Here is a 25,203-nt window from a genome sequence, read left to right as displayed (position 1 = left end):
CATGACTGGGTAGGTTGGGGTGGGAGTCTGGTAGGGAGTGGAGAATGCAACAGGCCTGACTCTCAGAGAGTATAGCTAGACCTAACCATGTTACATACAGCTACCAAAAAAGCATGAAAGCTGCCAATCAGTTTCCCTTTGCTATATGACTGATCTGCCATTTTTTTTTCCTGTGGTAGTGTATTTCTTTTATGGCATCTTTTACATCATTTTTTCTACAAAAATTCCTTTTGTATAGTGTCCTGAAACCTGATCCTGCCTACCAACAGCCTCTCAATTTTCCCTTATTTAATCCCATCATCAGTTCTTCTGAGACTATAGTATTCCATGTTTGAAATGGAATTGTATACTTTGTATTGTTTATCCTTCTTTTTGAAGAGGACTAATAATTTATGGGGTAATATCTTGATTTCCTCTTGAATTGGATGTATGTAAGCAGAGCTACACAAAGTCATCAGCCTCACTCTCTCATTCAGAGTCATTGAAGTCCAGTGACAGGACAGAATTCAGTACAACTGTCATGGCCTGGCATTCAATGGATGACCTTAAGATCTTTGATGTCTGACCAAGCTCAACTACCTTCATAGCCATTGGAACAAATTGTTCTCATTCACTCATTCCATCAGGGGAAATCTTCATATGCTAGTCTTCACATCCCCCTAACTCACTAACAGGTTTAAGTCCAGTTGTTCACTGTCAACCTGGTTCAGCCTGATTGCTGAGACAGTTTACCAGGCTGTGGCCACTGTGCCTGTTATGGCTTCTTGGAGTCACGGGTGACAGTTGAGTGAAAGTGGTTATCAATGGTGGATAAGTACCCCCAAAAGGGTTCAGTAAGCCCTTGTACTAGAGGTGCTTATCTTCCCAGAACACCTCATAGACCCCAATTGCATACTACAATGCTACATATGGCAATAGCCATACTACATCACAAGAAGAATATTGTTACTAGTGTAAAGAGGAATGGGAGATAACAGGCTGTGATACCCTCTTGGAAGGAAATGATACAATGGTCATAAGCTCTTTAGCCTTCTCTAGCCAGCACAATTATTATTCTTTGTACAGAACAGAGAATTTAAAAAATGAGATTTGTTTTCCTCTTGTGTCTTTCAATGACTTTTCTTCTGAAAGAAGGATATTGTGATATTTACCTTAACAATGGAATCTGTAGCGGACCCTAGAGACAAAGTTGAATGACTTAATCCACTACTTTTCAGAAATGTGAGAAACTAAATATTCAAATCTGTGCTCTAGAAATCACATGAAACTCTCTAGAGGAGAGGCTGGAATTGAAAGAGGAGAGCTGGAGACAAGAAGACCAATTTGAAGGTCTTGCTGTAGTCTAGGCACAAAATGATAACAGCCCAGAGTAGGATAGCGGCTATATAAGTAAATAGAAGGGGACAGATGTGAGCTATATTGTGGAATGAGTCAACAGCATTTGTCTAGAACTTGGAATATGCAGGTTACTGTCCTAAACTTTGAGGAGACAAAGAAAGGCAAAACTGTAACTGCCTCCAAGGTGCTCCCTTTCTAATGAGGGAGACAACGGGTATATACAGAGTGGATGGAAGGTAATATTGGAAGGAAAGGCACTAGTATTTGGGTGGACCAAGACTGACTCTTGTAGAAAGTGGAATTTGAGCTGTTCTTGAAGGTAGCCGGAGAAAATAATAGAGTAAAGAAGAGTAAAGAGAGAGGGCATAACAAGAAGGGGGGACTGCCAGTTCAAAAGTATGGAGAGAGGATATTGAATGACATGTATGAGGAGCAATACATAGTCCCATGTAGTTATGCCACAGGAATATAAGAAGTGATAAAGTTTTAAATTCCAAATGGAGAGTTTTATATTTGACCTTAGAAGTAAATGAGAGCTATTAGAGCTCCTTGAACAGGGGAGTAACATGGTCAGATGTGTACTTTAAATAAATTACCTTGGTAGCTACCTTGGCAGTCAGTAAGAAATAACAAAAGATTTCATGGGAGTGCTAGGTGAGGTAGAGAGGGAAGAGGCAAGAATAAATGAAATGATAAAAATATTTTCCCTATGAAGATCTCATCTGGTCTTCACAACAATCCTGGGAGCTGATGTATTTAAAAGTGCTTTTGAATCTTCAAAATACTCTTTAAATTTTAAGTAATACTATTATTATGAAATTTCATCTACAATATTAAGAAAAAATTTGTTTAATGAATCAGTGAAGTAAAGTGGTCCAGCAGACAGGTGTAAACATTTGATGACTCGGGGTTACTCCAAAGACAAAGTATAGTTCAGAGTTGGTGTGCAGTCTCATACAAGGGTGTGCTGGAGCCAGCTCTAACATGGTTTCACAAGAGTCAGTTGTTAAATTTGCCTTGGGAGCATTAACACCTCAGTGATTGGGTTACTGTTCTGTTGATTGTACAGATTTAAGAAAGTGTTAATAATGTATATTAAACTTAAAAGTATATGTATACGTTACCCTCCTCGAAAAGTCTGATTGTTAAACATTTACCAGTACACTCCTCTGTTGTTCTATAAATACTATTTGACTTCCACTGGAATGTACTAGAAGGCTCCAGGAATGAATCATCACTAGACTGGAGACCTGGTAACTGTAGGCTAATAACAATATTAGCAAAAACTGGCATTTATGTAGCACTCTAAGGTTTGCAAAATGATTAATATCTGTGACCTCATTTGAGCCTCTCAACACCCTTGTCCACACATCCAAGTATCTATTAAGGTGATAAGTTCCTTTATGAGTTAGATTGTGTCTTGTTTACCAGTGCATCACCTTGGTGTCTAGAACAATTCATAGAATTCAATAAGAATATTAGTATCAATATCTAATATTTGTGCAGCACTTTGAGGTTTACAAATTTAATTCCTAGCTTTCACAATAACCCTGTGAGGCAGATAGAGAAAGAACTACTATTCTTATTTTATAGATGAGAAAACTGAGGCTGAAAGAGGCTCTATAAATGTTTGTTGAATTGATTTGCACTCAACAGAAACTGTGGCATTGATGCCATGTGGATCTTGTTGTTGTTTGCAGGGGACCAGAACTGAATTAACAGGGTAGAGCTTGCAAGAGTTAATCAGGAACTTAATCCCCAAGGAGATGATCTGTAGAGCAGTCATGGGTCCTCAAGTGGGCAGTCACTTGAAGAGGAGGGGCCTCTCTGAAGATCATATTAAGGAGCTGCTCAGACTGTCTCTGGACAACTCTTTGAACCTGTCTGAAAGAACTTTTACCTCTATGATGTCAGCTTCTCTTGCCTTACTGAGGACCCCCTTGCAGACCAGGTAAAGTCTTAAGGAACAGAGTTCATTAAGTATCTTTGTGAAAGCAACCACTTCATGTTATACTTAAGATACAAATGCTTTATTTCATCAGAACAGGACAAATTTTGAGTTTCAGGCTATAACATTGACCCAAACCAAATTTACCAAAATTCAGTTAGCGTGGGTTCATAGGCTGGGGAATGGATCATTTTATTGTAGCAATGTCCCAGTCTGAGTTTCATATGTATGGGGTCTAATGGCTAGTGGTCCAATTCAACATTCCTTTATTTCTTCATCTCCTACTGGGCTAAAAGTGAATCTTTCACTACCAAATGACAATGGTCATGGTTGGGATAAAGGGAAAAATAGAGCTCAGTTGGATTCTATACCTATCATTACCCATTCCACATCCTACTCTGATCTGGAACTATGAATATGATTGGGCATTTAAACAAAATATCAAATATCCCCCCAAAACATTGCAATATGCATAGAGAGGCAGTCAAGCATTGAGATGAATGGATTCCATTGTTTTCTGCTTGGTTGTGGATTGAAGGAGGTGGATAGGAATGATAGTGGTGGTATGTGTGAGATAGCACTTAATATTTATAGTATCATTAAACCTCTATGTGTTTTGGACCCATAAATCTCCAGCAGTGTCACCAAGTCATCAACCTAGCCTCATCCCTGGTGTTTATCAAAGTCAAGTCCTTTTCCAAACATGGGTAATGGGACAGAGAGAGAGAGTTCAACCTAAGGTATGCTGACATAGTTCCTGAAAGCTTTTAAACAAATGAAGGCAGATGTTTACTCTGAGATGATGGGTAGTAATTTTTGAAACAGTGTATGTGCGCTACTGGCCAAGCAGCCCCTGCAAGCTCCTACTCAGCTTGAAGGAGCTGGAAAAGAAGAGGCAGTCAGCAATAGCTGTGACTGAAAATTGCTTTCTATTCCAAAGTTCTGTCCATTCAACAAGGGACATTTAAAGTAGAATGCTATTAGAGACTTACCTCCAAGGCTCCTTACAACATGGTATTTATGTATGTAATACTCACATCAGGCTAAATATTTTAAATTTGTAAGCATTCATTGTTGAGGTTACAAGGTATTGAGTCAGACAGTTAAAAGAATATAAATGGAGAATTGCCTTAGGTTGATGTAAACAAGACCGCCAAAGCCCTAGTCCACTGTCTTAATGTGGTATGGAGGGGACCTTGATCTCTCAAAGGCCACACAAGGCAAGCATAAATTTTGATCATGTCTATCCTTTGGGGAAGACTTTAAATATGGTCCCAAGCAACAGATTCTTTCTATAAACAAAACCAGAGAACATAAAAGTGTAATTAGTGGAAGAATGGCTCACAGATTTTCCTTAGAGAGGCAAATAAAGGCAACCAAAAACATCAATTCATGAGACATTTAATCATCTCATTTCAGTGCTTATGAAAAGTATTTGCAAAAAGACCACTTTGCTCCAAATCACTAATAATTAAGGAAATTCAACAACTCTAAAGGTTTACTTCATACTCATCAGATTGGCAAAGATGACAAAAAGGAATAATGATAAATATTGAAGAGACTGCAAGAAAACAGGCATATAATGCACTCTTGAAGGACCTGTGAATTGGTCCAGCTATTCTGGAAAGCAGTTTATTGTTATCCCCTCAAATGGTGTGCCATTTCTGATTCAGAGATAACAACTATACCCAATACCCCAAAGAGATCAAAGAAAGATGAAATGAACTCATGTGTACAAAAATATAGCAAATATATAAATACATACATACATATATACAAACATACTTTTAGCCATAAAGAACTGGAAATAAGAAAGTGACAATCTATTGAGGAATGACTAAACAAACTGTGACATATAGATGTGATGGAATATCATTGAACCATAACTAATAAAAAGCATGGTTTCAGAGAAACTGCAAGGGCTTATATAAACTGATGAGTGAAAAGGAGAGACTCAGGAAACAATTCACACCAAACATTACAACCAAAAAAAATAACCTTGAAAGTCCTCAGGACTCTGATCAATACAGAGATAATCTATGATTTCAGAGGACCAAAGGTGAAGCAGATACACTGAGAGAGAGTTTATGGACTCGAGATACTTAATGAGACATACATTTAGGAAAATGTGGTCCAGAAATAATGAATGAGAGAGTCCAAAGTTTACAGACCATATGTAAGTTTCATTTGTATACATCATTTTTGTACGTGAAAAGAACTGAGAGATAGTTACATCAATAATATAATCAAAAATGAAATTGACTATACGTTACTAGACTGGAAATGTTTTGTTCCTGATGCATGCGTTATTCCTTATTCACCTTGATGTGTACTGTCAGTCCAAACTGACTTATTAGGTCGTGATCAAAATTAATTCAAAATGGAAATAATGATATTATGTGTAAATAATACAACCTTAATCTGACACATTTAAACAGCAGTGAAAATGGAGAAAGGATGGAGGAAATCCATAGGGATGTTTAATTGATATAAATAAATTAATCAATAAGGAACGCTAAGAAACCTAACCTGCAAACAATTGCTCTTGATAAGCATAGATATGTCAGCCAAGGTCAACATTTGTTTAGAATATCCATCAATAAGTGATTTTTAGTGTCTGCTGTGTTATGGGGACTATATAATGGTCACTGAGAATATATAGACAAAATTGAGAAAAAATCCCTGATCTTAAGAAGCTTATGTTCTGTCAGGGGACCAACATTCATCTATATAAGTACATACAGAGTGAATATAAAGAGAATTGTGTTCGTCCATCGTTGCTGAAGAAGACCATGCCATCAGAAAAATGATGACATGATTTGCACTCAACTTTGTTTTCAGTGAGGGAGGGCTGTGCAGGTCACCAGCCTCACTTCTCCTCCAGAGCCATCTGAATCCAGAGACCTGATATTCCTCAGGATAACTGGAGATGACACAGGATCCACTGGGAGACCTTGGGCCCTTTAGGCCAAGGTCTTTGCTGGTACTCACTTAGGGTGAGGTGACACCCATTCAGTGAATAGGCTCCTTTAAGAAGTAGCCATGGTATGGCCCCTTTAATGAGGTCAAGAAAAAGAAAGACATCAGGCTGGGTGGGAAACAGCAACAGTTACTATTGATAATCACTCTTGAAACCTTGAAAGCCCTCAGTTTCCTCATTTGTAAAATGCAGAAGTAGGACCACAGGGCCTCTTAGGGTCTCCAGCTCCAACTCGGTGATCCTCTGTGGAGCCTCCTTCAGCCCTTTCTTCCCTGCAACTTGGGATCTCAGGTAGATGTGAATCTCCAGTGGAACAGGCCCTCTTCTATCTAGGATAGAAACAAATGAGCCAGGAGACTATGCTATCCCCTCTAGAGTTTCTCAGATGAGAGAAATTCAATTACATCTCTGACAGGGTGAAAAAAGTCTTTTTGTACTAGTCGATTTGTGCAGAAAAATCTTCAAGATAAATTTGAGAATCACATTAGGGCTGTCTGGGAAAATATAGTTGCATTGCAGTGCCAGGGATGCTGAGGAATGTATGCAAGGCAGTGTTCAGTATGGGCACGGGGTCATTCAAGCAAGACTTCTCAGAGACACTGAGTCTTGAATCAGATGGGATTCAAACTGGGTCTTTGATTCAACATAAAAACATTTCATTAAAAGTTTTTGAAAAATCTATTTAATGATGATAATTACCTGTCATCTATGTTGTGATTCTTAATAAACATATGGAGTGGGATTGGGAAGGAGAACCCTGAACAGCTGTTCTCTTCCCTTTCCACATCTAGTTGCTTCTTTCTCCTGGTCTTGCCAGCCCCATCGTTAGGAAATGCCCATCGTTCAAACTCATAACTTCCTTCTATTGGTGGGTAAAACACAGTGATTTTTGGAAATTCTCTTTCCTTATTAAAACCATTTTTATGTTTACATTTTCCTGAGGTAGAGAGTAATAGTAACCTCATTCCCTTATATAGGTGTGAATAATATAAATCCAGGTGTTTCTCTGGCTATTTGTTAACAAATATTGTTTCCAGAGGAGCTGCCAATGTGTTGATCCTGTTGTTATAATGGGCCTTGGTTCATATAGTTTATTAAACCAATTTTGTTACTGATCTTTTCCCAGAACCTGGACTTTTAGGACACTTAAAAATTCTTCTGCTTCCCCCCAAATCCAATATCCCTGGTGTCTTTGGGACTTGCCATTATGTATTGCTCAGGAAAACATAATAAGTAATAGTCCAAACGTAATGTTACTCATTTTAACTATTTTTTTCAGTCTTATTAGAAAGTCAGGCAGGGCAAAATGCTTCAAATACTTCCAAGTATCACTTGGCAAATTATTGTACTTCTTTCCACAGTAAGTTACGTAAAGAGAACCATTTGCAAAATATATTCTATTTAAGCCAAGCCACCAAAACGAAGACTATTAATGAATCCTAAAGTTGGAATAGTATTATTTGTGGATAATATTCATAAAGAATAACTAGTATATTTTTAATGGGAGGAGGTCTGGACTGGTGCACATCACTTTCTCTCCATTCATGAGGTAACTAACTACCTATTGGAATGCTTATCTCCACTCTCAAGGATTTCATCATTGTGGGGAACTAATATCTATCAATCAACAGCTTAGTTTAAAACCTACTATGTTCCAGTCCCTGTGCTAAGAACTGGGCATAAAAAGACAAAAATGAAGCAGTGCCTCCCCTCAGAGAACTTAGATGCTTTGGGGGAGATAACGTACATATACAAGGATATAAAAATTTGAGAGTAATATAAGCTTCAGTAGCTTGAAACTGTACTAAGATTTTGGGGACACCCAATATTTTTAAGATTTTAAAGTTTAAAATTACACTAAGACTTCGGGGATATTTTATATTTTTGAGCTTTTAAAAAGTTTACAAGTACATTGAGATTTTTGGGATGTACTGCACATATAAAATAGAAGTAAGGTAATTTCAGTGTCAAGACTACAGGAGCTGAGTGGAATCAAGGAAGACCTCAAGTAGCATTTTCTGGTCACCTTCACTTCATATGGATTATGCAGGGATGGGGAACCTTCATACTGGAGGCCACATGTGGTCCTCTAGGTCCCCAAGACTGGTCTTTCCACTGAATCCAAACAAATATTTCTCAACCTCTCTTAATTCTAGGATCTTCTTTGTCTCAATCATTTCCTAGTTGTCCTGCATATAGCAGTTTGCACATATTTGTCTGCTTGATGTCTTTGCCATTAGATTGTTAGCTCCTTGAGGAGAGAGACTGTCTTTTTCCCTTTTTCAGTATTTCCAGTAGTTAGCAGAGTGCCTGACACATGATAGAGACTTCATAAATATTTATTTATTGACTGACCCAAAAGATTAATAAAAGGAGACAAAATCTGAGGGGTACTATGTAGCCAAAGACCTGCTATGGTACCACATCATATTCCTACTTGATCTTTACCTTACAAATACATGAATATTAACAAGATGATCAGTGGATGGTTCTATTATGGTGAGTTTCAGGAAAGGAAATGGAATTTTTGAGATAAACATTCTGTCACATGTCAAGTCTAAATACAACAATCAGAATCTGAGAAGCAGGGCACACCATCTTATTATTCTCTACCTCCCATTTTTGCTCCTATGATATGGAGAAGCCTCCAAGAAACATGGTAGACAACGGATTGGCAAAACAGAAGGGGATTTCTTACTGGCAGAGTGATTTCTTGTGCAGTGTCCTAAGCTCTATCCTTGACTTTGTGCTTGTTAACATTTTTCATCAATGTTGGTCAAATTTGTAGGCAGCATGGAGCTGAAATGGACAGCTAGCATGGTAGATGACAGAATAAGGATCCACAAAAGATCTCAGTAGGCTAAAGCAATTAGTCAAATATTAAAGGGAATCTAATAAGGATCAAAATAGAGTCTTATATTTGAATTCAAATGATCAACTTTTATGAGAATGGAATATGGGAAGACAAGCTTGAAAGCAATTGGTTTGAAAAATATTTTATGAGTAGAGTAATGTAAAAGAAGGCAACACTGAGGGATGCTTGAATATTAAATGAATTAGTGACCAACGGTGACTTTAAAGGACTGTTTGATGGTGAAGTGTACATCCTACTTTTCTTCAGAGAGATAGTTCACTAGGAGTGCAGAAAGGCATGCATTTTTAGACATGGCCAGCACATTGATTTGTCTTGTTTGAGTGTACTTTGTTACAGTGGGAGGGTTCTGTTGGTGGGGAGAGTCCTTTAGAAGTGATAATTCTATGAAGCCAAAAAGTGAATCAGTAAAACATTTTTAAAAAGAAAAAAAAACAGATCCCAGAAAGCTCTAAGCTCAAAATGAGGCAATAGTGTGACATGGAGTAAACAAAAACAATGCCATCCTAGCCACAAGGATGTCAAGAGAGGCACGGTGTCAAGAAGATGTAAGGTTATGTCCCAATCATTCTAATCAGATGGCATGTACAGTACTGTGTCAACCTTAGACATCACATTTTTGCAATGACTTTATCAAGTTGGACTAGGTCCATTGGAAGACAGCCAGGATGATAAGTAGAAGGAAGAACTGGACTGAAAAAAAGAAAGTAAGGATATTTTGGAGGAAAGAAGACTTGGAAAGATATGGTAGCTGCCATTTTAGCTTCCAAGATCTGAACAAGAAATAATAGTTTGGGTTACAGAGGAACAGGTATTGACTGGGAACTCTTGTTAACATTTAGAGCTATCTCAAAGAAGAAGGGGTCTTCTTATGGGGTAGTGGGCTAGTTTGGTTTACGAGAGAAGTTGAGGAATCAGTGACCAATGATGTTACAGAAAGAATTCTTGGCTAAGTATGAGTTGGACTTGGAGTATCTTTCCTTCTAATTTTGAGATCCTTTGATTCTTCTGTCCTTTTAAGTGAGAATATTTGGAGCTCAAAGTAAAATATACTTTTTTAAGTTCTTGTATATATTTGATTAGCAATCCTATGAGGGCAAAAAGATTCCTATCTTATAAGATTTGCTCAGCAAAGCAGCACATATTATATGTGGTAGATTTGTATTTCTGAAACACCAGAATGACATAGCTTGGTAAAAACTAATTGCCAGTTGGGGAAGGAAATTTAATCTTATTTTAAGTAGCAGCCCCGACACAGTGGATAAGGAGCCCACCTCAGAGCCAGGAACATCTGGGCTCAAGTCCTGTCTCTGATACATACTGGCTGTATGTTGTGGTTCACTTGTTTCAATCTTGCCTAACTCTTCATGACACCATTTGGGGTTTTCTTGGCAAAGATACTGGAGTTGTTTGCCATTTTCTCTTGTAATTCACTTTACAGATGAGGAAATTGAGGCAAATGGGGTTACATAATTTCCCCGGGATCATACTGCTAGGAAGTGTCTGAGGCCAGATGTGAACTCAGGTCTTCCTGACTCTAGGTCTGGCATTCTGTCCACTGGGCCACCTAGATTAATTAGAACACTTAAATTTTCAGCGTTGTAGACAACTCTCTGAGACTAACTAAGTCTTGAAGAAGCAGGTAATATGCATTGGTAGAGAAGTTTTCCTCATCTTAATACAATGATATCACAGGTCCAATCCTACCACATCGCAAAAAGTGGCTCCTTAGTGTGGTAAAAAGAATATTGCCCTTGGAAGTTAAAAGGCCTTTGCTTAAGCGTTTTTGTTTTTTGTTAAAACAATAATTTATTCAGGGTTTACCTACTATGTGCCAGTTACTGTAAGTACTTTACAAATATTACCTTATTTAATCCATACAACCTTACAACAATAATTTATTCAGTGTTTACCTACTATGTGCCAATTACTTTGTTAAGTGCTTTACAAATATTACCTTATTTAATCCATACAACCTTACAACAATAATTTATTCAGCACCTACTATTTTATTTATATTTATATTTATTTATATTTATTTATAATTTATTCAGTGCCAGTTACTGTTAAACATTTTACAAATATTACTTTATTTAATTCTTATAACAGTCCTTACAACAACGTGGGAGGTAGATGCTATTATTAGCTCCATTTTACAGATGTGTAAACTGAGGCAGACAGAGGTTAAGTGACCTGTCCAGGGTTACACAACTAGTAAGAGTCTGAGGCTGAATTTGAACTCGGGTCTTCCTGATTCCAGGCAGAGTGCTCTATTCACTGAGCCAATGAGCTATCTCTAATTTTGCTTCTGCTGTAGTCATGGAACTTTAGATAAGTCACTTAAATTCTCTGATCATCAGGTTTGTCAGTTGTAAAATGAAGACGATAACTGTGACCTACCTACTACAAAGATTTGTTGTGCGCACAATATGAAATAATGTATATGACACGGACCTAGTGCAAAGCAGCTAGATGTCATAGCAGATAGAGTGTTTGTACTTATAATTTGGAAGACTTTATTTTAAATCCCCCCTCAGTCATTTACTTAGCTGTGTGTTCCTGGCAAGTCTCTTAATCTCTCCTAGGCAGTTTCGTCATCTGTCAAATAGGTATGAAAACAACAGCAGCTGCCTTATAGGGTTGTTTTGAGGACCAGGTAAAATATAGCATATGTCATATACTGTTGTAAGTATTATGTAAATGCTAGCTAGTATTTATAAATTGTAAAGCCATGCATAAATGTGGTTTGCTGTTTTATCTATGAAGTCAGTAAAGATTGGTGTGGAGACACGTTCACTTATTCATGAATAACTTCTTTTCTGATTTGGAGTTTATCATTATATAACAGGATGATTAGGGTTGGGGTAATGAAAAAAAGTAAAATGTACCATAAGACCGCATTAAACTGTGCTCCTGTTATTAATTTGAATAAATGTTCAATTAGTTTTTTATTTTTGACAAGCATCTCATGAATCTTGTAGAGAAATGGATCATTTCAAAGAATCTGGAAACACTTTGAATCCTGCTGAGTAATGCAATCCTCCAATGTACTCATGTCTAATATGAATTTAAATTTAATGCATATGCCTTAGATAATTTGGGAAATCTATGGAATTTAGTTTAATGCCCTTACTTAAAGGGACTGAAAATTCTCAAATGGAGTTAGCGAAAATGTTCATTTGTTATAAATTTGTAAGCAGTAATTTGCCCACTCTCCATCAACCTTTATTAAGTACCTACTATGTGAATTTATTTAAACTCAAGCACCTACTATATGCAAATTACTGAATTAAATTCTGGGGATTAAAAAAAGGTGTTTTTTTTAACTACAGTGCTTGCCCTAAGGGGTCTTACATCCTATTGGGGGGTGGGGAATATGGACATATAAGTAAATAAAAAAATTCTACAAAGGAAATACAATGTGATTTCTAGAGAGTCAGAAGACAAGACATAACAACTAGCAGAAATAAAATAAGCTTTTTGTGGGCGGGGACATTGAACTGAGCCTTAAAGGAAGCTAGGGATTCTACAATAAAGGATAGAGCATAATTCAGAAATAAGGAACAAGAGAGAGGCTATTATATACAGAAAACCACAAGTATATCAGTGGGCTAGAATTCAGAGTGCTTAAAAAGACTGATGTGCAGTAAGTGTGGCAATATAAGCTAAAGGAAGTTTGAAAAGGGCTTTCAATCCATGTCAGAGGTGACTGTATTTTATCCTTTGGGTAGGAGGGAGACATCAGAGTTTCTTGAGCAGAAGAGTAACATGATAAGACCTGTGCTTTAGGAAGGTCCATTTGGAAATTGTATGGAAAAATGGATTGAAGAATGTGGAGAGTTTAATTTGAGAGCCTAATGAGTAGGCTGTTCCATTAATACAGGTGAAAGTTGATGAGGAACTGGTCTAGAGTCATGGTCATAGGAGAGGAGAGAGGCATTTGATTCTATGTGAGCATGGGGGAAAGGGTACAGTTAAAGAAGACTCCAAGGCTGTAAACATGCCTGAGTTAGCACTCTTCCTTAATAAAAATAGACACATTAGGAAGATTAGGAAATGTGGGTGAGAAATAAGATGACTTCTATATTGGATATCTTGTATTTAAGAAATCTCTGAGACATCTAGTTGGAAATGTCTAAAAGGAGGTTTGTAATGAAGAAGTGGAGCTCAAGAAAGACAGTAGGATTAGAAATATATAACTAAAAGTCATCTGCATAGAGAATTTTTTAGGGGTTATTCAATGGCTGCATGACATTAATGATTTAAAGTATTTGCATAACTTTTAGTCTTAGAGACCTAAAACTGTAATATATTGAGACCCACACATTTTTTTTTTGAGGGAGGGGGAATCTCATATTAAGTAGTACAAGAAGGAAATGTTCTTTCTCTTATTTGACAAATTGTGAAGTGTTATTGACACATATGTACCTCTCTATGTGCAAAGGTCTGGAGAGGTGTACCTGTAGATCCTGATTGGACATGTATGTATGTAACTTTGTTTAGTGTCTGTTTATATTTAGCAGATGGGATTTGGAGCCAACGTGCACCTGGCTTAAGACGGAGATGATAATTTAACCCATGGGAACTGATGAGAGAGAAAAAGAGAGACAGAGGGAAGAGAAGGAGAGAGAAAGAGGGAGAGAGGGAAAAAGGAAAAGAAAGAGAGAGAGACAGAGAGAAACAGAGACAGAGAGAGACAGAGACAGAGAGAGGGAAGGAGAGAGAGAGAGAGAGGGAGAGAGAATTTTAGAATAGAGATAAAGAGAAATTGGGACCATCTAGGGGCAAGGACAACAAAAAAATGCTGCAGAGCAAACAATGAAGAAAAATGTATCAAACTAACTTTTAAAAACAAATCTAGTGAGGAGAGAAGAACCTGAAAACGGATATCAGACCTGAAAACATCTATGGTTGAGAAAAAGAGATCCTAAGCAATGAAAGACACCACTGGGGAAGGAGCTCGTGGGGTAGCACAGGGCCAGAGATTAGCTCATAAAGGGTATAGCCACCAGTCAACTGGTGATTTCCTCTTTAGTTAGTTCTGCTAATTGAATACTCAGAGGTAACTATATTGAAGTACACAAACAGCCATACTCAGAGTTAGGCAGATCTGGGGTCAAGATCTATCTCTTCAACACTGGCTATAGAACCCAGGGCAAGTCACTTAAACTCTCACTGAACACAATTCTCTCTCTCATACTACAAGGCCCAGAGGGGAGCAAATGCTCTCCTGCATTGGTAGAGGTGGTTCCCCCCCGGGAATTCCCTGCACCAATAACATAGCAAGACTAGACTAAAAACACCACATCATCATCAAAAATCAACAGGTTCTCAGCTCAGTTCATTCTACTTTCTAAAGGAATGGAAGTGCTTGTCAATGCCCTCTAAATTCAGTTGTTCCATTGAGTACAACTATGTGACCCCATAGACTTTGTCCATGGGGTTTCTATTGGCAAAGAAATGAAGAAATGGTCTGCCATTTCCTTCTCCAGTGTGCCCCCACTGGGACAAATAGAAGTTAAGTGACTTGCCCAGGGTCACACAGCTGCTCATTATCTGAGGCTGGAGTTGAACTCAGGTCTTCCTGACTCCAGGCTTGGTGCTCTATCCATTGCACCAACTAGTGGCTCCTAAATGTCAGTACTTTGGGGCCTGGCCACTCCATTCCACTTATATAGCTCTCAGTTAGATATGTGTGAAATTAGATAGCATCTTGCTCAGTTCCTATCTGACCTCAGACACTTACTTGCTGAGGGGCCTTGTTTGCCTCGGTTTTCTCATCTGTAAAATGAGCTGGAGAAGGAAATGGTAAACCACTACAGCATCTTTGCCAAGAAAATCTCAAATGAAGTCACAAAGAGTTGGATATGACTGAAAATGGCTGAATACCAACAATAGACAGTATGTATAACACTTTGCATGCAGTAAACTGTTAAAAAGACTTTGGGAGAACATACAAACAAATAATCACTGAATCCATGGGGAGCTGGTAAAATTGCCACAGGAGAGAGTATAGAGAGAAGAGAAGAAGGGAAAATGCCAGAACCTTTAAGGACACCCACATGTAAGGAGCACTAGAAGGAATGGACATGTGACTACTTTCTTCTGCATATAAATATTACTTTCTATATATACAAATCTATTGCTATCTGAATTTTGCTTGCTGACTTTACTTTAGGCTATGGGAAATGCAACCAAGCTTCCCTGAAAATATAAACTAATACAGAGTTGATATTGAACTGTCAATTGGAATATTGTTTGAAATTTAGTGTACATCCAGTAATTTTACTGTTCATTTACTCTTGTACTTAACTCAGCTGGGGCAGAGAAATGGCACTCCAACATCATCTTGGTTTATAACCAGTTTCACTTCCTCAGGCTCTGTCCTAATAGGAGAATGCTTTCCAGAGCTACAGGGGAATATCTCATTTCTCAGTCTTAATCTTCCTTTGCTCTTCCACTCAAGTTTCTACTTTATTTCATTTTTTCCTTTGGTTTTCTAAAAATGCTGTGGAGTGCCAAAAAAAGGCCGTGGGGTGCATGTACAAAATGTAATCACATTACTTATCAAAATATCCATGAGCAGCCAAATGAAAAACTGGCCAAATACATCTCGTCAGCCCTAATCCACAATGGGTTCAGAAAACAAGCTATGAGTTTTTCATTTTTTGCCCTTTGCTTTTGTCTTTTCCTATTATTATAAACAAAGCCTACACTCGAGGCCTAATCAGTAGCACCACAGAGTCCCTTCAATAAGTGGTTATGTTTCACAAACTCCATCAGACCTCCATTCGTGGGGTACGCTTTCTGTATATTTGGACCATATCAACAGTCACCCTCAACAAAATCATCTGCTCTCATCAGTCAGAAGATCATTTTTCAAGTGCCACTTCCTGTTTTCCGGTGTCTGAAGATCTAGGCACCATCTTACTCGACAAAGGTTGTCAGATTTTCTGGTTTTACAAACAAGAGGGCAAGTCTCAAGGTTAGAGTCCTTAGGTATAAATCTATTACTAGAAAATAGGAACAATAATAATAAATAATATTTAGATAGCTCTTATTATGTGTCATTATATATGCATTTTACAATTATCTCATTTAACAATAACAAGAATAGATAATAATTAATATGTATTAATAGTAAATTTCTATGTGCTAAACCTCTAAAAGTATCATCTCATTTAATAATAATATTAGCTAATATTATATAGTACTTGCTAGGTGCTATGGGGCAGCTAGCTGGCACAGTAGATAGAGTACCAGGCCTGGAATCAGAAATACCTGAGTTCGAATCCAGCCTCAGACATCGACTGACTATGGGTAAGCCACTTGAGCCTGTTTGCCTCAGTTTCTTCATCTAGAAAATGAGCTGGAGAAGGAAATGGCAAACCACCCCAGTATCTTTGCCAAGAAAACCCCCCAGTGGAGTCACAAAGACTCAAACACAACTGAAATGACTGAGCAACTACTATGTGCCAGGCACTAAGCTAAGCTTTTTACAATTATCATCTCATGGTTCCTTACAATCCTGGGAGGTAACTGGTATTATAATCATCACCATTTTACAGTCAAACATATTGAGGCAAACAGAAATTGACTCGTCTAGATTTACCTGGCTAGTAAGTTTCAGAGGATTTGAACTCTGGACTGTCCTCACTGGGGCTTGTAATTGACCCTAAGTAGAAAGAATTACTAGTTTTCTTCTATTAAAAACAACTGTGGACCCAGAACATAAATTAAAAACAAAAACAAAAGCAAAGTTTGAGAACTAGTTCTCCCACCTATTATTCACTGTGTGACTTTGGGCAAATTGCTTCTGTAGCTGGAGATGATTTCTAAGGTCCTCCTATAGACCTCAGAAAGTGTAGTACAGCTGGAGACCCTGCTCCAGGGGAAGTCTCTGAGTGTGTGGAGGTCAATAGACATAGGGACAAACGTTTCTTTCCCTGAGTCTTCTTGGGGAAGCCTGTAGTGATAAACAGATTTTTGATTTTCTTATTTTGCCAATAACCAACTGTGTTGAGGAGCTGGAGAGCAACATTAAAAGATTGTCAGGAAAGGGAAAGAGAACAAAATCTTCTTGCCATATGCTGGGAGTACCTGGGCACAGCAGAGCAGATCACACCATGCATGGAACCACCCCCAAAGATTAGTGAGAGAAGTCACAGGTGGAAGCTGAGATTACAGGAGGGTCTTGGCCACAGGGACCCTCACTTTGGGAATCAGAGGTGACTCTGAGGTTTTATTTTGGCAATCAGTCAACAAGCATTGATTAAATACCTACTATATACCAGGTGGGGCAGCTAGGTGGTGCAGGGGATAGAGCACCAGTACAGGAGTCAGGAGGACCTGAGTTCAGATCTCACCTCAGACACTTGCCACTTACTAGCTTTGTGACCTTGGGCAAGTCACTTAACCCCAATTGCCTCATCCTGAGTCATCTCCAGTCATCCTGATGGATATCTGATCACTGGATTCAGATGGCTCTGGAGGAGAAGTGAGGCTGGTGACCTGCACAGCCCTCCCTCCCTCAAAAACAAAGTCAAGTGTAAGTCATGTCATTATTTTTCTCTGATGGCATGGTCTTCTTCAGCAACGAAAGACAAACACACACTATATACTAGGTACTATGCTAAGTGCAAAAAGATGCAAAAAAGGTAATCCCTACCCTCAAGAAGCTCACAATTTAATAAGGAACTCACAATCTAAACCTTGGGAGCTTTAAAGGTTGCTCTTTAATGAGTTTCTGTGTTAGTATTTTCCCTCTATCTTTCATTGCATAATTCCCTCTCCTATTCCCCTGCACTGTTGTGAAATCCACTTGACCCTTATTCTCATGCTTTCCTATGGTGTAGAGGTGACCCTGAGTCCTCAAAATCTATGCCGGCAGAGGACAAGTCCTGGCAAGTGCTATTAAGCTGGCAAGGCTTCAGGTTCAGTTCAGGAGATGAACTATATTTCTGTCATCCCAGGATCATCCCAGTTAAGTTTGGAGAGGCCCATCACCACATTGGCTGCAGGGTGATGAATCTTTCAACCACAGTAACTCTCAAAGACTGTCCATCTACCAAGTTGTCAAGGGTTTATGAGATGCATTGGTAGGGGAGGGAGTATGTCCATAGCAAAGGGGGAAAAATCATGAATCTTTGAAATATTGTGAACTGCAATACTTAGAAATAATTGCTTTTCTTGTGGTCCCTTGGAAAAAATTTTAGCCAAAGCTTCTGAGGGCAAACTCAAGTCAAGAGGATCGTGATAGCCTCCCTCCCCCACAGTATGTCCATGTATACACACACACACATGCATGCACACACATACACACACATACACACTTGGGTCCTTATGCCAAAAAGTACCTCTGAAGCAAATATGAAGTAGTAACTATTCTCCCACTTTAAACATGAAATATCACTTTTAACAGGTCTTCTTTTATGAATTTCTAATTATTTTTATAACCAATATAAAAGAGATCATGAAAAGATATGGGGCCTAACATTAAAATCCAAACATGGACCATGAACTTTTTCACCCTTAGAATCCAAAGTGGATTTCCTGTGGTTAAGATGACAAACCTATTTCCATTTAAATTGTCTTCTTTCATTGTTTTCTTTGCTTGAGTGGTATTCCTCATCCCGTGAGCATTGTGTTAGCACTGGACAAATTGTACATATATTTGGTCTACTTAAAATATCTTGGAACTCGATTAAGCATAGTTTCCTGATCATATTTCATTCATATGTATATGGTATTAAAGAGGTAGCTAGGTGGCACAGTGGATAGAATACTGGACCTGGAGTGAGGAAAGCCTGAGTTGAAATCTGGTCTCAGACACTAGCTATGTGACCCTGGGCAAGTCACTTAACCCTGTTTGCCTCAGTTTCTCATCTGTAAAATGAGCTGGAGAAGGAAATGGCAGAACACTCCAGTATCTTTGCCAAAGAAACCTCAAATGGTATCCCAAAAAACTGGATACAACTGAAACAACTCAACAACAACAAATATGCTATGAAGAGCTCTAAGACTGGTATACCCTCAGTCAAATGAACATTGTTAAGTTAGAGCAACACCACAATGAAATTCAATAAAACGATTTTTGAAATTGTACTGTGCTTATTAAGTACAAAAGGTCTTTAGTCTTAAGAAAGAATTTTCAAGAGGAAGACTATGAATCTAGGAGGGCCAACACAGATTAACTACATGCCTAGGTTATGAAAGAAATTGTGAATGTGATTGTTAAACCATGTTAGTGATATTTGAAAGATCATTGAAAGTGTCAGGTGGACCAGTATGATTGGAGATGAGTTAACGAAGTCTTGATTTTCAAAAGAAGAAAGAGAAGGGAATAGACAAACTATTGGTCAGGGAGATTGACCTGTATTCCTCGGGAAGTTATATTCTCTATATTCTATAAATTATAGACTATATATTCTATAATCTATATTCTATAAATTATAGACTATATATTCTATAAAGAATTATGGATATTAAAGAAATAGTGAACATCTAGCAAAGGAAGTGGTGAGGATGAGCCAAAATGCCTTCATCAAGAACAGGACATATCAGACTAACATTACTGTCTTTGAAAGCATTACTAAACTGCTATATCAGAGGAATGTTGTAAATATAGTTTATGTAGATTTTAGCAAAGTATTTGCTAAAATATCTCGTGTAATTATTGCAGAAAATACCGAGGAATGTGGACTAGACAGTAATACAATTAGATGGATCTGTAACTTGTTGAAGTACTTAACTAAAATAGGAATCATTCATGGTTCAATGTTGGCTTGGCAGGAAGTCTCCAGTGGTGTGCCCCAGGAACCTGGATTTGACCCTGTGCTATTTAATATATTTATTCATGACTTGGATAATGTTATAGATACCATGCTTTCAAATCAGCAGGTGACAAAAAGCTGGAAGGGATAGATAATGCACTGGGTGATAGAGTCAGGATTTGAAAAGATCTTAAACAGGCTAGGATGCTGGACTGAAATGAATAAAATACTATTCAATAAAGAATAAATGTAAAGTCTTACAGTTTCACCATAACTTTACATAATATATACATTATAAATATATGCATTACATACAATATGTACATTATAAGTACAATATATTCACTGTATTGCAGACCTCAAAAGAAACATGAGATGTGCACTTTAAATACATCTTCACTATAAATGTTCATGTGGACTATTTGTGCCCAACCTATGATAGAGCCTACCCAAGCTCATATTGGTCTAATCAGCCACAGTCTGATACACTGTGTCTTGACTTCACCCTAGTGATGTCATTTTGGTCCTCTTCAAGAATGAAGGACAACCACCAACAATATATATTACATATAATATTTACATATTTATAGATAAATACTATGTATAGTAAAATGAGATCTATCTATCTATCTTTCTATCTATCTGTCTATCTACTCTTTATATATTCATCTCATTTGATCCATGCAAAAACTCTGTAAGGTAAGAGCTATTATCATTCCCATTTTTTAGATGAAGAAAGTGAGACTGTCATTGTCAACGGAGCTAGGACATATCTGAGGTCAGATTTGAATTTAGGCTCTCCTGATTAAGTTTGTATTCCCAGCACTTGGAACAGTACCTGTCACATAGTGAGTGTCTGTTGACTTAATTCTAAATCTAACCTACTCTCAATTACACCAAAGGAGCTCCAATAATAAACAAGTAAAAAGAAAGTAATAGCTAGTATTTATACAGTGCTTTTAAGTTTGTAAAGTACTTTTTAATAAATGTTATCTCATTTTACCCCCACAGTAGTCATGAGAGATAGATATTATTATTATCCCCTTTTTTACAGATGAGGGAACTGAGGCAGCAAGCAGTTGAGTAGTTTGTCCAGGGTCACCCAGTTAGCAAGTGTCTAAGGCCAGATTTGAACTAAGAGCCTCCTGATTCCAAATCTAGTACTTTATCCTCTGTGTCTTCTAACGGCCTATCTATATGTTTTCTGTAACTGGAAAACAGATTTAATTAATTCAGGAATTTAAAACAGCATAAAGATAACAATTAACTTCCCTAAAGTCTTTGTCAAAATTCTCTACTAAAATGAGGCAAAAAAGAATAATAATCACCAGGGGATTATTTTGTCATGGATAGAGAACTGATTTAAAGATAGGTTGAGACAAGGACAAGTAATAGAAAATGAAAGTGACATAATCCAGGAAGAATAACATCAAAAAGTCTGAAGCCCGGGATGAATGAATTAAACAATGAGATCTTAGGACCATAAGACATACATGGAGTTGATGTCTGAGGCTGAATCCCATTTTACAGAAAAGGAAACACATTGAATGACAAAATCATGATGCTTTGAAATCTTAACAAGATAGGAAGAAGAGTTCAATCTAATAGTATTTAATGTATAATTGTGACAAATGTAAAGCCTTATGTGATTTTTAAAAATCAGCTACATAAATATAGATTAGGGAAACATGACTGGACAGCAACTTAACTGAAAAAAAATATCTAGAGATTTTCATGATGTCAAGCTCAATGACAATTATGAGTCAATACATGACATAATAGCATGAAAAATTGATTCAATTTCTGTCATCATTAAAAGAAATATGCTGTCCTACCACACTATCTTGCTTCAAACACATCTGAGGCATTGAGTTATAGATGGTATACTTTAGAAAGGAAATTTACAAACAAATCTAGAAGGAATAACAAGGATGATGAAGGGTCATGAAATCATTGCCATATGAAGATCAGTTGAAGGAATCAGAGATAAACCTGGAAAGGAGAAAATTTAGGTGGGAACATGTAGCTGTCCTTAAGTATTTAAAGGGCTACCATGTGAAAGGACCAGATTTGGTGAGCTTTGCCTAAGAGGGAAAAACTATCCTATCCTATCATGGTGCCAAAGAGTACTGTTTTTGAAGTTAGAGGAATTCAGTTTTAATCCTGGCACTGCTACTTATAACTTGAGTGACTATGGACAAGTTATTTAATTTGGGGTCTCTACTGGACATCTCTAAAATGATAGGAATGGAAGAGATATTGCCTAAGGTCTTTTCCAGCTCAAAGTTGATGATCCTAGTATTTTAAATTGAAGAGTGTTAATTTTTGTTGGGTGTAAAGAAAAATATTTTTAATATCTACTCAGTGATACTAGTTCAATTCTTTGGAGTCAAGCAAAAAAAATGTTCTGATTTAAAAAGAGAAGCAGTGACTCAATCATTAGTAGCCAATATGGGTTCTAATAATTCTTTAAAAAATTTTCTCTAACATGTCATTCCATGTAATTATTATTAGAGCTGTGCAATAGATTGCCTTGGTGGTGATGGGTAGGAGATGCCTCATCACTGAAAGGATAATCACCTATAGATGTTGGAGGATAGATTTTTATTTAAGTAGTCAACAAACTAAATGATCTCTGAGGCCCTTTTCAACTCAGATGTCATTAATTCTAAAAATGTGTAACATTCCTACGATAATAAACTAGAATTTATTGAACAGAAGGGTGATATGGTCAGACCTGTATAACTGAATAGAAGATGAAATGAGAAGACATTGGAGTCCAGAAGACCAGTTAAAAAGACTAATTAAATAGTCCAAGTTAGAAGTGATTAGGATCAGCACTAAGGTGATGGTTGTGTCCCCCTGTGTGAGCACAGAGAAAAGGATATTATGAAAGTAGAAACAATGAGATTTGACAAAACACTGGATATATGGAGTGAATGTGAATAAAGAGTTGAAGATGACTCAGAGGATTTGGGTGTAAGTAATTAGAAAAAAGTACAATGCTTAGCACAGTACCTTCATCTCTTAGCACAGTGCCAGGCACATTGTAAGTGTTTAACAAATATTTGTAGATTGATTAATTTATTGGTGCCCTTAACAGTAACAGTGAATTTTGGAAAAGGAGAGGGTTTGGGTGAGAAGCTAATGATTTGCATAGAAATGATAGTTGAACTCATGGAAACTAATGAAAAAAAATAGTATATAGAGAAAAGAAAGGAAAGCCTAGGACAGATCCATCAGTGATTAGTGGACATGACTTCAGTGAAGAGCCAGTGAAAGACACTGAGAAGGAATAGGTAGGAGAAGACAGTTAAAAGAAGAACCAGGAGAAAATAGTGTCATTAAAACCTAGAGAAAAGAAAATATCCAGGAAGAGACGGGTGCTTAAGAATGTCAAAGGCTACAGAGAGGTCAAGGATAGTTGGATTAAGTAAGGATTTAATTTTTTTTTCATTTGTGGGAAGGGCATGGAAGTGTTTGTAGGAAGCAGATAAGGAGCTTAGATGAGGAGAGAGAGAAGATTGGACCACAGTTGATGAATGTAAGGGCATTCTGCAGGAGCAGATAAGAGAGGTTGGGATCAAGGATGCATAAGGAGTCTTAGTTTCCTTATCTATAAAATGAGGAAGGTTGCATCATATAAAGCCCAAGGCCCCTTCTATGTCTAAATATATTATCCTACTTTTCAAGTTTCATTATTCATTACTCTTTGGTTTAACCAAGCTGACAGTTTTGCTATTTTTCTCTGTAATTCTCCATTTCCTGACTCCATAACTTTGTACAGCCTTTTCCCACATGACTGAAACATACTCTCTCCTCCCAATCTTCTCTTAGTTTTCTTCAAGACTCGGTTTAAGGGCCATTTTCTATATCAGGGTTTTTGGGAAACTTCTCATTGCTCATTCCCTTCCCCTCATTTGTATTTATTTTCATATGTATACATGTGTATGTACATATCTATATCTTTGTATGTATGTATATGTATATATCTTTTTCTTCATATCATCTATCTGTCTATGTATTCATATACATGTCTCCCACAATAAAATGTAAGATCTTTGAGGGTAAGTACTGTTTCCTTTTTGTCTTTGTACTCCCAGTGTCTAACTTGTGCTTGGTACATGAGAGATGCTTAATAAATGCTTTTTGATTGATTTTGATAGATAACCTTTGTCATGCTGGTTCTTGTGCTCTTCTATACTTGGTAGTTGTCTACTCAATTTTCAATTAAATTACTGATTTGTGACTTTTCAAGTCTTTAGTGTCACTTCAGCCTAAAATATAGATGCTATCTATTCTTCTACTGTGGGCTAGTTTTAATGAAGCTCAAAGTTGGTTCTATTTTGATAGATGAGGTAACAGGTCCCCTTTCTGGTAAGCCAGTTTTGCCAAGAGAATTGTCTAGATAAATTGGGTCTTTAAATGGATGGGAATATTAATGATATTACTTACCATAGAAGATTGGACAATTTTTTTTTTTGCTTTGAACAATTTCCAATTTCTCTTTTATAAAGGAAGACCAACTGTTAGCAGCAACTGTAGTGTAGTAAAAAAGTAACATTTTTAGTGGAGTGATGAGTTTGAACAAAGGACCTGGGATCATCTCATTTCTACCACATATGTGTATGACCTTCTAATTCTAGGCAAGTCATTTTGTCTCTTTTGACATCATTTAACTCATGTACAAAATGAAGGATTAGATTGTAATCTCCTTGAGTGTAAGAACTGTCTCTTATCTCTTTTTGTATCCCCAACACTTAGCATGGTGCCTGGCACATAGCAGGTACTTAATAAATGAATACATGAAAGGAGCTGCATCATTAAAGTCCATGCTAGATTTAAATCTATGACCCTTTGATTGGAGCCAGGAAGCCCGTGTTCTATTACTACTCTAAAATTTACCAGCTATGTGTCCATAAGCAAATAATTTCCCTCCCCTAAGTCTCTAATTTCTCATTTGCAAAATAGGAAAAAATAATTATTGAGCTTCCTACATCGCAATGTTATTGTGAGGGTCAAGTGAAACAGTGTAGACAAAATGATGTTGATGTTTAGTCATTTTTCAATCATGTCCAACTCTTTGTTTGGGTGTGTCCACATAGTGGAATGGCTTGCCATTTCCTTCTCCATATCATTGTACTGATGAGGAACTAGGGCAAACAGGGTTAAGTGACTTGCCCAGGGTCACATAGCTAATAAGTGTCTGGTGCCAGATTTGAACTCATCAAGATGAGTCTGAGTGTCCTTATTCCAAGCCCAGTGCTCTATCAACTGCACCACGTAGCTGACC

This window comes from Notamacropus eugenii, chromosome 2 (genome assembly GCF_028372415.1).
Source record: "Notamacropus eugenii isolate mMacEug1 chromosome 2, mMacEug1.pri_v2, whole genome shotgun sequence".
NCBI classification, from domain to species: domain Eukaryota; kingdom Metazoa; phylum Chordata; class Mammalia; order Diprotodontia; family Macropodidae; genus Notamacropus; species Notamacropus eugenii.
Note: the sequence above shows the minus strand (reverse complement) of the source record.